At 37.2% G+C, this 14,909-nt stretch overlaps 2 pseudogenes; one reads left to right on the top strand and one right to left on the bottom strand.

Moving 5' to 3' along the window:
* Positions 1-1,101: 1,101 nt before the first annotated feature.
* Positions 1,102-3,156, top strand: LOC121803908 (annotated as a pseudogene).
* Positions 3,157-10,279: 7,123 nt separating this feature from the next.
* LOC121801999 lies at positions 10,280-11,876 on the bottom strand (annotated as a pseudogene).
* Positions 11,877-14,909: the final 3,033 nt, after the last annotated feature.

Genomic DNA, 14,909 nt, shown 5'->3' with positions numbered 1-14,909 from the left:
GGTCGGAAGGGCCGGTTCAGGTTCGGCAATATATTGAACCTGAACCGGCGGTTCGAACCGCCGGTTCAAAGGGTCGAACGGCATAGGGTTCGTAGGGGTTCGTAGGGGTTCAAAGTAGGGATTGGTATGAACCGGCGGTTCGCCGGTTTTGGGCGAAAACCGCCGGTTTTGGAAGAGAAGTTCCGACCAGTTTCCGCCGGTTCCGGAAGCTTTTCAGGCGTAGGGGCTAGGTGAGGTCAGAAACCGGCGGTTTGTGTCGGAAAACCGGAAGCTTTTTCAGGCGTAGGGGCTAGGTGAAGCTTTTATTTCTTTTTTTTTCCCATTAATTCCTACTTTAAAAATATGCAAATACAATTACATAATTGTATTTGTATATACTCTAGTCGATGAAGTATATTTCTCTATACGGCTAAATGAGGGAAACTTTTGACAATTCTACTATAATTGTTGATTGTTAGACGAAACTCAACATTTAAAGTTGAATTGCTAAAGGTGTCCTTAATTTAGTTATGTAGAAAGATCTTCTTCGCCGGTTAAGAGTATATATATAATACACTTATACGTTCAAGAACTTCAACGTCATTTCTTGTCATTTGTAATTAGTTCTTCACTAGTAGTCTCATTTGTATTTAAATTTTGTTTAAGACTTCAAGACCGCCATATGTTTTCAATTTGTAATTGTTGTAACTTGTCACGTGTAATTTGTAAACATGCAATTTCAATAAAATTGCAACTTTAGCCGTATTTTTTTCAATTTTTTATACTCACATTGCATACAAAAACAAACTTGAAAAGTGTAAATTAATTTGATTAAAATTGAAAAGTTGAAAAATGCAAAAAAAAAAAAAAAAAAAATTCGTCGAACCGCCGAACCGGCCCGGAACCGGCGGTTTTGAACCGCCGCTTAACCCGCCGGTTTTTTGAACCTGAACCGGAACCGCTGGGAGCTAGGCGGGCCGGTTCAGGTTCGGCATTTTCTCGACCCTTGAACCGCCGGTTCGGGCCCGGAACCGGCGGTTTACGACCCTTGTGCATGCCTAGTAGAGAGCAATGGAGTGGAGAAGCATAGGTGATGTACTCCTATTATACTTGCTGATTATAATGGTGAGTTCGTCAGCAATTAGTATTAATGCAATTGCAGAGGAACATGATCTTGACCACATAATAGCGCTTCTGGGGCAGCCGGCGGTCAAGTTCTCCCAATATTCCGGCTACGTCACCGTCCGTCAACCAAGAAGAGGGCCGCGCCCTCTTCTATTGGCTCACCGAGGCTGCCGTTGATCCACACACTAAACCACTTCTTCTTTGGCTCAATGGAGATTCCTTCTTTCTTCTCAATTTATTCATTTTATTATCAACACAATTTAATTAGTCATGAAAAACATTATAGTAGTACTCCATCCGTCCCAAGTTACTTGAGTCGTATATATTTTGGGTTGTCCCAAGTTACTTGAGTCATTTCTATTTTTGGCTAAAAACAAAACATCTAATCTCACATAATTTACTTTTTTTTATTTTACTCTCTCTTCTTTCTCTTACTTTATTCTCTCATCTACTTTATTTAACTCACTAAGCACAACTTTCTTAAATTTCGTGTCGAAAATAAACGTCTTAAGTAACATGGGACCGAGCGAGTATTCATTTTTTGAAAGCCACTGCACTAATCCATAATGAGGGTATATTAGTATTTAATTTCTATAGTAGTTTTTGTAAAATATATAGTGAAACTGCTAATTGTGGAGTAAAAATTGGGGACATGGTACCCTAAACCTTCTATCCTATTCGGAGAGAAAAGCCAATGTTAAACTTTTTAATTCAGTGACGTTTTGACGCAACATTTTCAAGACATGTGTGTTTGGACCATAGTTCTATTCACTTTGGATATATGAGCATTAACTAATTTAAAAATAGTCTTTTTTTTGTTACTTATTTGGCATCTACTTATATCAAAGAATGTTTCTGAATTTAACAGGACCAGGAGTGGCATATGGAGCATCAGAAGAAATACGGCCATTCAGAATCAACAAAAATGGTTCATCTCTCTATCTCAGCTGGCAAACAAGATATATGATTACAACAACCATTCCTCACAACCCATCATCAATTTAAAAGGATTCATTGTAAAGTGAAGATTTATATGTCGTGCAGGTAGGAAACGCAGATACAGACAGCATATACGACTACATTGGAACCGTGAACTACTGGTGGAGCCACGCATTGCTATCGGATCTCACATATAACTCACTTTTGAAATTATGCAACAACAGCTTCAAAAACACTTGCGTAGACATTCTGATATACGCGGATCATGAGATCGGGAAGATAGATCAGTACAACATATACACAGAGGCGTGCAATGTAACACAAGCCGGTGGAGGAAGAAGCAAACGCTTTCTACATTATTTACAAGAGAGTTGCTCAGTACGACCTCTGTACAGAGAGCTATACTGAGATATACTACAACAGGCCGGATGTGCAGAAGGCGCTGCATGCAAACACGACCGCCATTCCATACAAGTGGACAGCGTGCAGGTAATACGCTAAATCATGAGCTAACAAAGAGTATACTACAATTAACTGCTTAAATATATCATATGAATGCAAAACTACAGTGATACACTTTTCAACAACTGGAAGGACGCTCCCGCTTCAATGCTCCCCGTGTACACAAAATTAATCGCTGCAGGCCTTCGATATGGGTATTCAGGTGCAATCTATTAACAAATTTCATAGCAAATATGCACAAAAGTGGAAGATTGTTTTAGAAAGTAACCCTGACATTTTTCTCTGCAGTGGGGACACAGACGCAATTGTTCCTATAACTGCAACGAGGTTATCTCTGAGCCATCTCAACCTCAAAATCAAAACTCCATGGTATGCTTGGTATACTGGTGGCAAGGTAATGAATGAAATTCATATAAATTCATATATGAATGAAATTCATATAAATTCAGCAGATATTATTAGCACGATACGCGGTGAAATGAAACAAGAGGTTTTTATTTACAGGTGGGAGGATGGATGGAGGTGTATGATGGGCTAACGTTTGCAACGGTAAGAGGAGCCGGGCATGAGGTTCCTCTGACTCAACCTGTTAGAGCTTTCAAGGTTATAGAATCATTCTTGTCTGGGAAAGAGTTGCCGAAATCTGAGTAAGATAGTGCAGATGTAGTTTGAAGAAAGTGGGACAAGGATATTATATCTACAACAGGTCTTACAAAAAAGAGGAAGGAATGGATCATTCAACATTGATTGTATCTCAAGTTTAGATGCTATACTTTTCAATAAAGCTATTCGTTCATCCTTCTTTTAAGACAAGAGAGATTATGTATTAAGTAAAAATTTATGAGGGCAAAACTTAATAAAATTATAAATTATCACACTCTTATGGTGTGCATCTTTATACTCGTCACTGATCAACAGCGAAAGTTTCTGTCCAAAGAAGAAACCAAACTTAACCAACAAATCAACAATATCGAAAAAATATGGATTAAACCGAGAAGGATGAGAAATGCAGCTAAAGATGGAAGGATCCAACTAAAGGTGGGAAATAAAGGAAAACTTCTACTCCTCCTTCACAGGGGTTTCCTTGAAGAAAGTCAATTAAAAAACATACTGCAACTCTATTTCTCATTGTATGGTTTAATAAATCAGTTGTACACCAAAAACAAATTAGTCTCTATCTAATTTTAATAAGTTTTTTTCTTTAAAGGTAGAACTATTTTCTACTAGCCATACTTCTATCTCACACAGACTCCCACGCTCCCACTTTACCAATTTTGTGTACTTTATCCATCCAATAAAAATATGTGCATTTTATATTTTGGTCCGTTCCATAAAAATATGGATATTTCCAATGGGTTGCATTAGTATGCTAACTAATTTACAGTAATAACTAATAACTTTCAATCATGTGTATTAAAATTATCAACACAAAGACATTATTACATCAATACAACATGTAAATTTAAATATCAACACAAAGACATAAGTTTATCACCACAAGAAGATTGATAAATTTAAGTCTTTGTGTTGATATTTTAACATACAAAATTGATATTAGTTATTAGTTATTACTGTAAATTAGTTAGTATTTGATCACACCTATTTCAAATTATTGAAAGTTGTCCCCAACTCATTTCTCATATTGTACGTCAATTTATTTATAACTTATACAACTATGACCCACCATTACAATTCAAACTAGGCCTGTCAAAATGGATATTGGATATAGGATACCCGATATCCAAACCAAATCCAAAAAATTGGGTAATTGGATACCCAAAACCTGATTTTTCGGGTTTCGGATCGGGATCGGGTAGTGAGATTTTTGGATTATCGGGTAACCCGATAGCCGATTGGGTGTACCCGAATTATCCATTTTTTTTAAAAAAATAATAAATTATGTATTTATTTTGATTTTTTAAAATATAAGCAATTAAATATAATTTCTTTATCTTCTTTTTATGTTCAAAGTGCTGAACATTATTCTACAACGCTATATTTATTCAACAAAGTGATAAATTTATGATAGATTTTTATGATCAAAGTGATGAAAATTAAATTGTTAATAATTTTTATTAATATAAGATGTTAATCTGTGATTTTATTTTTGTCAATGGTGGCAATGCACGGTATATCAAAGTGGCAATGGTGCATTGCTCAGGTAATATATATAGCTACAAGTTTAAAAATAGTGGCACTATATAAATTCTGGTCAATTTTGAAAATAACTTGTTTTATTTAAATTTATTTTAATAGGTTATAACTTATTAATTTTATATTTCTAAAAATTTGAAGTTATTTTCTCTTAAATTCGAACTACTTCAAGAATTTTGTATTTCTAAAAGTTTGTTGTTATTACCCAAGTCGGGTAATTGGATATCCAAAATCAAATTCGGATCGGGTATCAGGTATTAGTTTTTGGGAAATTCAGGTTCGGGTACCCGAAATTTTCGGATCGAGTATCCGCGGGTACCCAATTTGATAGGCCTAATTCAAACACTAATAATAATGTGAATCTTATTATCCACGAGCATTATTTAACTACACTTCTTCCCTTTTTTATTATTTTATTAATTTTGCATTAATTCTTGTGATATTTCAATTGCATATACTTTTATAGAATGGAGGAAATATTAATAATATATTAAAATAATAAAATAAGAGAATTTTTTTTAAAAAAAATGGAATGTTTCTATTTTTTAAATGTTTCTATTTTTTAATTTAGAGTAAAAGCCAAAATTGATTCTGAACATATGACAATTTTATGATTTTGTTCCTAAACTTTATTTTTTGGATTTTTTGGTCCTGAACATATGGTCATTTTACAATTTTGGTCCTGGACTAACTGCTCCGTTAAAAACTAACGGTCAACGGATTTAATCCCGATTTTGACCAAGTTAGACTTTTAATTCTGATTTTTTATTCCCTAATTAATTCCCTAATTATTTTAATAAATATCCATTTAAAATCAGAAATAAATAATCTGAAAAAATAAAAAGAAATAAAATTGCTCTCCTTCTCCGTCCACTGAGACTCCTCCTTCTCCCCCAAACCTTGTGGATCGCTCGTAACCCTCCTTCAATAAAAAAAAAACTAATAAATAAATAATAAAAAGGGCAAGGAAAAAACTAACAAGATACATAATCCCTAAGAGCATCTCCAATGAATTCATTACTTATAAAATCTATACGATCATAAATATTACTTATAAAATCTATACGATCAAGATATAATAATGTTACATGAATTCATTACTTATAAAATCTATACGATCATAAATATTAATGGCAAATTATTTAATTTGACTATCATAAACTGTTTGCTTATGATTCTTCATTACTAGATGTTGGAAATACAAAACATAAATGGCCACCCACTACTTATTATTGTGGAAGTTCCTAGAGTACATTCAATGTTGTATTGTTCCTAGCAAAGTAGAGTTCCAAGTATGTATTTGAAGAGTCTCAATATCCCTATAAATACTAGGGGGATGAGTAGTTCAAATATAACAAACATTTGCATAAGAAATATATCTCTACTTCTATCTTCTAATATGCCTTACCAATCTTGTTATGCCTCTCTCGATTACCATCTTTAAGATGGTATCAAAGCAGGAAACCAACAAAAAACCTCCAATGGAGGGAAACCAAATATCCACTCTCGAGCTGTTGATCGAGACAATCTCAAATCTAATTGATTTGTACAAATCCAACACAAACCAAAGCCAAAATTTCTACCTACCGAATAACCTCAGCGAAGGATTGAAACGCACTGCTGCAACACAGGCGAACAACCGAAGGAGTAACGTGTCTGCAGCTCCACCCGTCACAGACAGCAGCGTCGTCGACGACGGCGGCAAAAACAGCAACATCAGCCGGCGTCCACATCGGCAGCAGAATCCATCTGAAGCAGCGTCGCCGGGTGAGCAGCCTCCGGCTGAAGCGGCGGCAGCAGCGGCTAGAGCAGCGACGACAGCTAAAGCAGAGGCGGAGGCAGCGCCTGAGGCGGAGGCAGCGGCTGCTCCTGAAGCCGCGTCGGAGACAGCGGTGACTGGGGCAGCGGCGGAGGCGGCAGCCGCAGAAGCGGAGGCGGCGACGTCGGATGAGCAGTGGAGAAAGAAATTTGGGAGAAGAAGAAAGAAATGTGGGGGAAGAGCCGCTGATGAAGAGTCTTGTGTGGGATTTTCTAAAAACCCCCTCCACACTTTGCAAAAAACCCCCCAAACTTATACACTCTCCCAGATCCGACCCCACTCCAAACATTTCTCACAAAATTTCCCTCAAAAAAATCTGAAAATGTCAAAGCCACCTAAGCAATTTCAGAAATTTGCTAACTCACCCCAATTGTCCGAAATATTATACAAAAAACCCGCATTTGTCCAAAAGACCCAAGTAACATCCCCAAGTCTCGAAAATTCTGAAAACAAAACCCAAATTTTTGAATTCCAGCCCTCAATTACTTGTGCAAACACTTTCCAAGCCCTTGCGTACTCTTCATCCGCCAACATAGGACCCAAAGACTATTACTGGATCTTTGATTGTGGGGCAACCGATACCATGTCCTTTGATGAGTCGGATTTCCTTGAAATTACCCAATCCACAAAACGATATGTCCAAACAGCCAATGGAGAGTTAGCACCTGTGCAGGGGAAGGGCACTATCACTGTCTCACCAACTCTTCGCATCTCAAACTGTCTTTATGTTCCGTCATTATCCCACAAACTCTTATCTGCCAGTCATGTCACAAAAGACCTTAATTGCAAATTACTAATGCAGCCTCGGTTTTGCATGTTACAGGATATCAAAACGGGGACGATAGTTGGGCGTGGCACTAAGCGGCATGGACTGTACTATGTGGATGAGATAGCCCAACAGAGTACTGCGATGCTGACTCACGGACTGACTGACAGACAGATTTGGCTCTTGCATCGCCGGTTAGGACACCCATCTATAGGTTATCTTCGCCTACTCTTTCCTGAGTTAGTTTCATCTTCGCGTGTCTTGAATTGCGAAACTTGTGTTTTGGCCACAAGTCGTAGACATTCTTTTAAGTTGAACAACACTAGGGAAAAATCTCCTTTTGCCTTAATTCACTCTGACGTGTGGGGACCTGCCCCGGTTACTGGGGGACAAGGGTTTCGGTATTTTTTGTTATTTATTGATGATTTCTCTCGTATGACTTGGATTTATTTTTTGAAAACTAAATCAGAAGTTTTTGACAAATTCAATGAGTTTTACAATCTTGTTCAAACCCAGTATAACTCCAAAATTCAAATCCTTAGATCCGATAATGGGAGGGTATATGTGAATTCTAAGATGCAATCTTTCTTCTCCGACAAAGGTCTTGTCCACCAAACCTCTTGTGCATATACACCAGAACAAAATGGGGTAGCCGAGCGAAAAAATCGATATATTCTTGAAATCACCCGAGCTCTCTTAATCAAATCCAATATCCCAAAATCCTTTTGGCCAGAAGCCATCGCTACCGCTGTTTACCTCCTAAATCGTCTTCCCACAGGAATACTCAACTTCAAAACTCCCCTAGACATATTCTCTTCCATAAACTCGGTTCCGTCCTCCGTACATCTCGATCCCAAAATCTTTGGTTGTACAGTGTTTGTTCATATTCCCAAACATGATCGTGATAAATTCTCACCTTGTGCAGTCAAATGTGTCTTCTTGGGATATGGAAAAAATCAGAAAGGTTATCGTTGTTATGACCCCTTAACAGATCGCATGTATACCACTATGAATTGCGACTTTGTTGAGAGTGAATATTTCTATAGCCAATCTAGCGGCCAGGGGGGGAGTGAATCGGAAAATTCGGGATGTGACGCCCTAAATTGGCTACCTCTTTGGGGAGAAACCATTCAGGGGGAGAGGGAAAATACACAAACTGACATGCCTGGCCAGAACCCTGTCACAGAAGTCGGTCCAACAGAGGAAGTTAGCGGTACCACCAGGCCGTCAGACTCCCTAGAACAGAACACGCCGCTTCAAGACACTACCGAACTATCTGACCAGTCTTTGAATCCTGAGGTAATTCTTTCAAATCCCGAAATTGGTAATGCAATCGAAACATCTAACAATGACATGAGCCATGCAGATGAGTTGTGTACAGAACAAAAGACATGGCACTCTGAATTACCCCATAGAAGCACGAGAGGTGTTCCTCCAAAAAGATATTCGCCAGACTGGAAAGGACGGAAATCTCGGTACTCTGTTGCAAACCTAACACAAGGGCATCTCACTGAAATGGCAAGGGCATTTGAGGCGGCACTTTATGAAGAAGAAGAAATTCCGCAGTCCTTCGAGATGGCGATGAAACACAAACATTGGAGAGAAGCCATGAAGAAAGAGATTGATGCCTTGATAAAAAATGAAACATGGGAAAAGTGCACTCTACCTCCAGGAAAGAAACCAGTAGGATGTCGTTGGATCTTCACCATAAAAAGACGTGCAGATGGTTCAATCGAGAGATACAAGGCAAGATTGGTTGCTAAGGGATATACTCAAGTATATGGAGTAGACTATGAAGAAACTTTCTCCCCGGTGGCCAAACTAAACACTGTAAGAGCTCTTCTATCTGTTGCTGCATGTAAGGAATGGCCATTATATCAGTTTGATGTTACAAATGCCTTTCTACATGGAGAACTTGAGAAAAATAAGGAAGTATACATGGAGGTTCCCTCGGGCTTTCACGAAGACTTTGGGAAAGGGCAGGTGTGCAGACTAAGAAAAACCCTATATGGGTTAAAGCAATCCCCCAGGGTGTGGTTCGGAAGATTTTGTCAGGCAATGGTCAACCAAGGATTCAAACAGAGTCATTCAGACCACACGCTATTCCTAAAGAAGAGGAACGGAAAAATGACATGTCTAATCATATACGTTGACGACATGATCATAACTGGAGATGATGCCGAAGAAATCCAAAACCTGAAAGAGAATCTTTCCAAGGAATTTGAAATGAAGGACTTGGGAGATCTGAAGTACTTCCTAGGAATTGAAGTGTTGAGGTCAAAGCACGGAATATTTCTAAGACAGAAAAAGTATGTATTGGACATGCTAGCGGAAACAGGTCTACTAGACTGCAAGCCCGCCGAAACTCCAATGGTGCCCAACCATAGACTGCAGATTGTGGATGGAGCTAAGCCTACAGACCGAGAAAGATATCAACGGTTAGTAGGAAAACTTCTTTATCTTTCTCACACTAGACCGGATATCACATATGCAGTTGGAGTTGTCAGTCAATTCATGCATCAGCCTCAAGAAGACCATATGGACGCTGCCATGAGAATAGTAAGGTATCTTAAGGGTACAGCCAGTTACGGGGTCTTCTTGGAAAAAAAGGAAAACTTAGAAATTGATGGGTACACCGATGCTGATTGGGCAAGCAATCCAGTTGACAGAAAATCCACTAGAGGATATTTTACCTTTGTTGGAGGTAACTTAGTCACTTGGAGGAGTAAGAAGCAAAAGGTTGTAGCCCTATCTAGCGCTGAAGCCGAATTTCGAGGGATTAAAAGTGGTCTAATGGAGATATTATGGTTAAGAACGTTGTTAACAGAAATTGGCTTTCCACCTACTCGGAAAAGTCAACTTTTTTGTGACAACAAAACAGCTATCAGCATCTCAGAGAATCCCGTCCAGCATGACAGAACTAAACATGTCGAAGTCGATCGTCACTTCATCAAAGAAAAACTTGAAGGAGGAATTGTCGAATTCCCGTTCGTCCGATCTGAGGAACAACTTGCAGATATACTGACCAAGGCACTCAGTCCAAAAGTTTTCAAAGAATTTCTTGGCAAGTTGAGTATCGGAGATACCGTTGCTCAACTTGAGGGGGAGTGTTGGAAATACAAAACATAAATGGCCGCCCACTACTTATTATTGTGGAAGTTCCTAGAGTACATTCAATGTTGTATTGTTCCTAGCAAAGTAGAGTTCCAAGTATGTATTTGAAGAGTCTTAATATCCCTATAAATACTAGGGGGATGAGTAGTTCAAATATAACAAACATTTGCATAAGAAATATATCTCTACTTCTATCTTCTAATATGCCTTACCAATCTTGTTATGCCTCTCTCGATTACCATCTTTAAGACTAGATAATGTAAACATACATACTATTAGGAATACACATGATACACAGGGAAAAAATATGAAAGAATTGTATATATCTATTGATAATTTGCAGTGAAGTTGTAGTGCATCATTCATGTGTGTTTAATCTTGTTCATGCTGTGGTGTTGATGGTGCATTCTGGAGGGAAGCCTTGTGGGAAGCGCTTAGAATCAGAGCAGTAGTTGTATATCATGTAATTCTGCTGCACCCACTTGAGTCTTTCCTGGGTCGTCTTGTCTAATTCTGCGTTCAGCCACGCGTTTGCAGATGGATCGTTGGTGCACGAAGACGAACCAGATGACCAAACACACGCGTTGGCAACGAAGTTCCTGTAGGAGGCTGTGAACGGAGCGTGGCTCCAGTCTGTCTTCACAAGGCCTCCTCTCGTGGCCCAGTCATCCGCGTTCCAGAGGCTCGAGTATATCCTCATTGCCTGGTTTTTCGGATACGCAACTCCTACTGAGTCTGGGTTCTTGTATTCTCTGATGGGAGTGTCATCTACTGAAAATCTGAAACCCAACCAAAATGTCATGAGTTGCATAATTAATTGAATTTAATGTATATTTCTGTCTCATGCTTTATTCACTCTTTTACTTTATTATCTATATTTTAACCTTTAACATATCAATTTCTTAAATCTCGTGCCCAAAACAAATGTCTCTTCTACTTACATGATTCTATGAGGATTCCAGAGGATTGAGTAGGTGTGGAAGTCCGTTGTTGGGTCGAACCAGAGGTAAAACTGCTGCTCTCTGTTGCCCTTCCCCTGGCTGAACACATTAGTGTGTAGAATGTAAGGGTCGCCGCTTAGGTTTCCCAGGAACTCGAAATCTATCTCATCGTGCGTCGCCCCTTGCGAAGAGAGCTGCCAAGGAAGAAGAAAAATTAATTTGAGTGTTGTTTGGTGTTTGGTATGGAGGAGGATGGAGGCGGGAACTTACATAGTATGCGGTTACAGTTCCGGCTGAGTTTCCGGGGACTGCATATCGATCTTTCCAAAGAGGAATTCGTTCCTGGACTGGAAGCCGGAGCCTGAAGCCTTGTCGAGGGAGAGGGTGAGAAGCTCGCCGTTGTTGAGGATCTTGGCGCGGCCGTCGCCCCATGTTATGTCCATGTCTTGGTAGAAGTTGGCAGATGCTGATGCAAACAAAGTGATCACCAACACCAAAATAGGTATGATATTGATAAGGGCCATTGCACAAGTTTTGGTACAAAATCTATGTTTTTGTGCTTTTGATTGAGAGATGATTTTTCTAATATGCAACTCTAATAGGTGTTGAATTGTATAGATTTTGGTTCTTTTTTGGAAGTTTTATAGGAAGCTGCGTTTAGTGGAATGTCAAATCATTTGCATGGTTGGACGCAGTTGGGGTGGCCAATATCTTCCTATAGTAGTTCTTGCAATTTTATTTAATATTTGACATAAATTGTGCTATGGAAAATTAATCATAGTCTCAATTATTAATCTAATCCATTTCGATCAATTATAAACAAACAAAGAAAGTAATTAATGTGATTTCTAATAGTGATTAGTGATAATTGGAAACCGCGTTTGTGAACAAAAAGGTGAAGTAAATAAGTAGGTGGGAAGTTTTGAAATGTAAAATAATTCATAGCTGGAAACAGATGGCTAATAAAATGAATGGATAATTTGAATAGTGATGAGTGAAGACGTTATTACACGCGGTTTTGAAAGTTTCTACAAAGCACTACTAGCCGGTGTGGTTGTGGTATGGGAAATATCGTCTCTTTTTGTTTTGTTTTCTTTTGTTTTCTTTCTTTCTCTTTTTATTAATTAATTATATTTATTTTGATAATATTGAATTAATTATAGTTTAGTGAATCAAGTGAACTTTCATGGAAACGATTTACTAATCTGTATTTTTTTAATTGAAACTAGTTTGAAGTGACTGATAAACTAGCCGATTGATTGAGGAATCGTAATGATCTTTTATAACGTTTACTATATGGTTTGTTGTATAGTTGTATATTGATCCAGAGTAGTTGATTTTATTTGTGATTTTTTAACGATGAATTACCGAGAGTTTATTGGTTTGATTTGGTGATTTTTGGTGTAGAATTCAACTGTTGAATATTAGTAGAGATTTGTGCGATTATAATGGGTATTAGTTAAAGCAAATCGGATTTAGTTGAGTATCCATATTTTGGTAGATTTGCTATAATAAAAAAAACTCAGTTGTTGAATTGGGTATTGACATTGAGTGGAATCCCATTTCCGCAATTCCTCTATGAAAAATAGGCATTCTTGTAATAATTAACACAGAATAAACATAGGTAGACAATATGATATTACTCATTTGAAAGTAGTAGTATATTTTAGATGATTTATCTTTTGTATAACAATATACATTAAATTTAGATAAATTTGAACACTATAGAAGAGAGAGAAAAAAATCTTTAATAGGGGCTTGAGCTCCTTGTTGTCTTAATGTGGATCTGCCCATGCTCCCGGGTGTAAGAGCATCTCCATCCATGCTCTTAGGCAAGAGCACAAGACTCACACTCGCCATTCTATTATTCAATTTAAATAAAAACATTTTCATAATATTAAAATGCATTAAAAATACCTGTAATACTATTACAAATTACAAAAAAAAATTAAAAAGTACATAATTAAAATCCTAAAAATTAAAAATTACATAATTACAGACGGCATTATATCGAGCAACGCCATGCCGTCGGCCGCGAGCACAGCGGCGGACACAAGTGTGTCGCGCCGTCGGCACGGACGTCGTCCGCCCCATCGAGCAGCAATGGGGATGCTCTAAGAGATTGATATCGGGATCGAGTAGAACAAAGAAATGATCTGTCCACTTAAATTAGGATGAAAAGAAGATAAAGATGAAAGCATGTAACCAGACCTAGTTTCGCACGGTCGCACCTGCACCATAGGCCGAAACCTCCAAGTACTAGGCGCGCATTTGCCTCTAAAAAGAGTCTCTTGACTATGAAGAAATTGGAGCTCGGAGCATAGTTTAGTTCCTTATTGATTTTTATGTACTTAGCAGTCTAAAATATGATAATGACGCTGAATTTGTATCATACTCCATATCAATAGACAATCATACCACAACTCTTTCCTGCAACTCTTTTACGAAGAGCACTCCAAGATTGGTGTGCATGATATCATGCATTGGAAAATTTATACCATGCGTACACATTGGAAGAATGCATAGTTCTAATTAGTCAATTTCAAACCTAATACCTGGACACACAAAAATCACAACAAAATCAAATACTAGTACTATATATTCATCAATAAATAAAATAAAGAACATTAATTTCAATATCCAAGAAAAAACAACATGATTTTGACACTCTGCTTCGACCATTGAAATTCCAAATCATGACCAGAAACATAAATGATCTAGAACGTACCGTGCAAGAATATTTGAAAACACGAAAAAATTTATTTATATTGTCTGTTATCAATTTATAAAATATTCATTTTTTCAATAATTCATATTGCAACTAAATTAATTTCAAAATAAACAAAAGAAAAAATAAAATAAATTTACCTAAACAAAGAAAATTTAGTTAAATATTGAAGTCCGTAAAAAACCTCTTCAATCAAAATTTTTAATATAAAGATTTAATATAACATAAAATTGTAAAAAGACATCATAAAACAAAATTAATCACTATAAAAATCCCATAAAATTAAAATTTGTAAAGGGATATTAGTAAAGTACTCTTGATGTGGTTCGCTATATTATTAATATATATATATAGAGTCGTGATCATATGATAACCCCTAAATATCGTAATAACCCTATAACCAAATCTGGACCACACATATTTCTAATCATGCGGTTGAGATTCAAACTTAGATTTACTTCATAAAAAAAAGCGCGGGGTAAAACTGTCATTTCTCTCATTTAATTTCTGAATTTTGCCAAATATCACGTAAAATGATAAAATGATAAAATGATAGGTTTATTGCATAGAATGATAGTTTTGAGATTCAAACTTAGATTTACTTCATAAAAAAAAGCGCGGGGGTAAAACTGTCATTTCCCTCATTTAATTTCTGAATTTCGCCAAATATCACGTAAAATGATAAAATGATAGGTTTATTGCATAGAATGATAGTTTTGCCGGATAGAATGATACTCTGAGTTGATAAAATGACACTTTTAACTGACTGATACAATGATAAAATGATAGGTTTATTGCATAGAATGATAGTTTTGCCGGATAGAATGATACTCTGAGTTGATAAAAGGATACTTTTGACTGACTGATAAAATGATAAAATGA

Source organism: Salvia splendens, chromosome 5 (assembly GCF_004379255.2).
Source record: "Salvia splendens isolate huo1 chromosome 5, SspV2, whole genome shotgun sequence".
NCBI lineage: Eukaryota > Viridiplantae > Streptophyta > Magnoliopsida > Lamiales > Lamiaceae > Salvia > Salvia splendens.
Note: the sequence above shows the minus strand (reverse complement) of the source record. Positions and strands in the feature narration are given on the sequence as shown.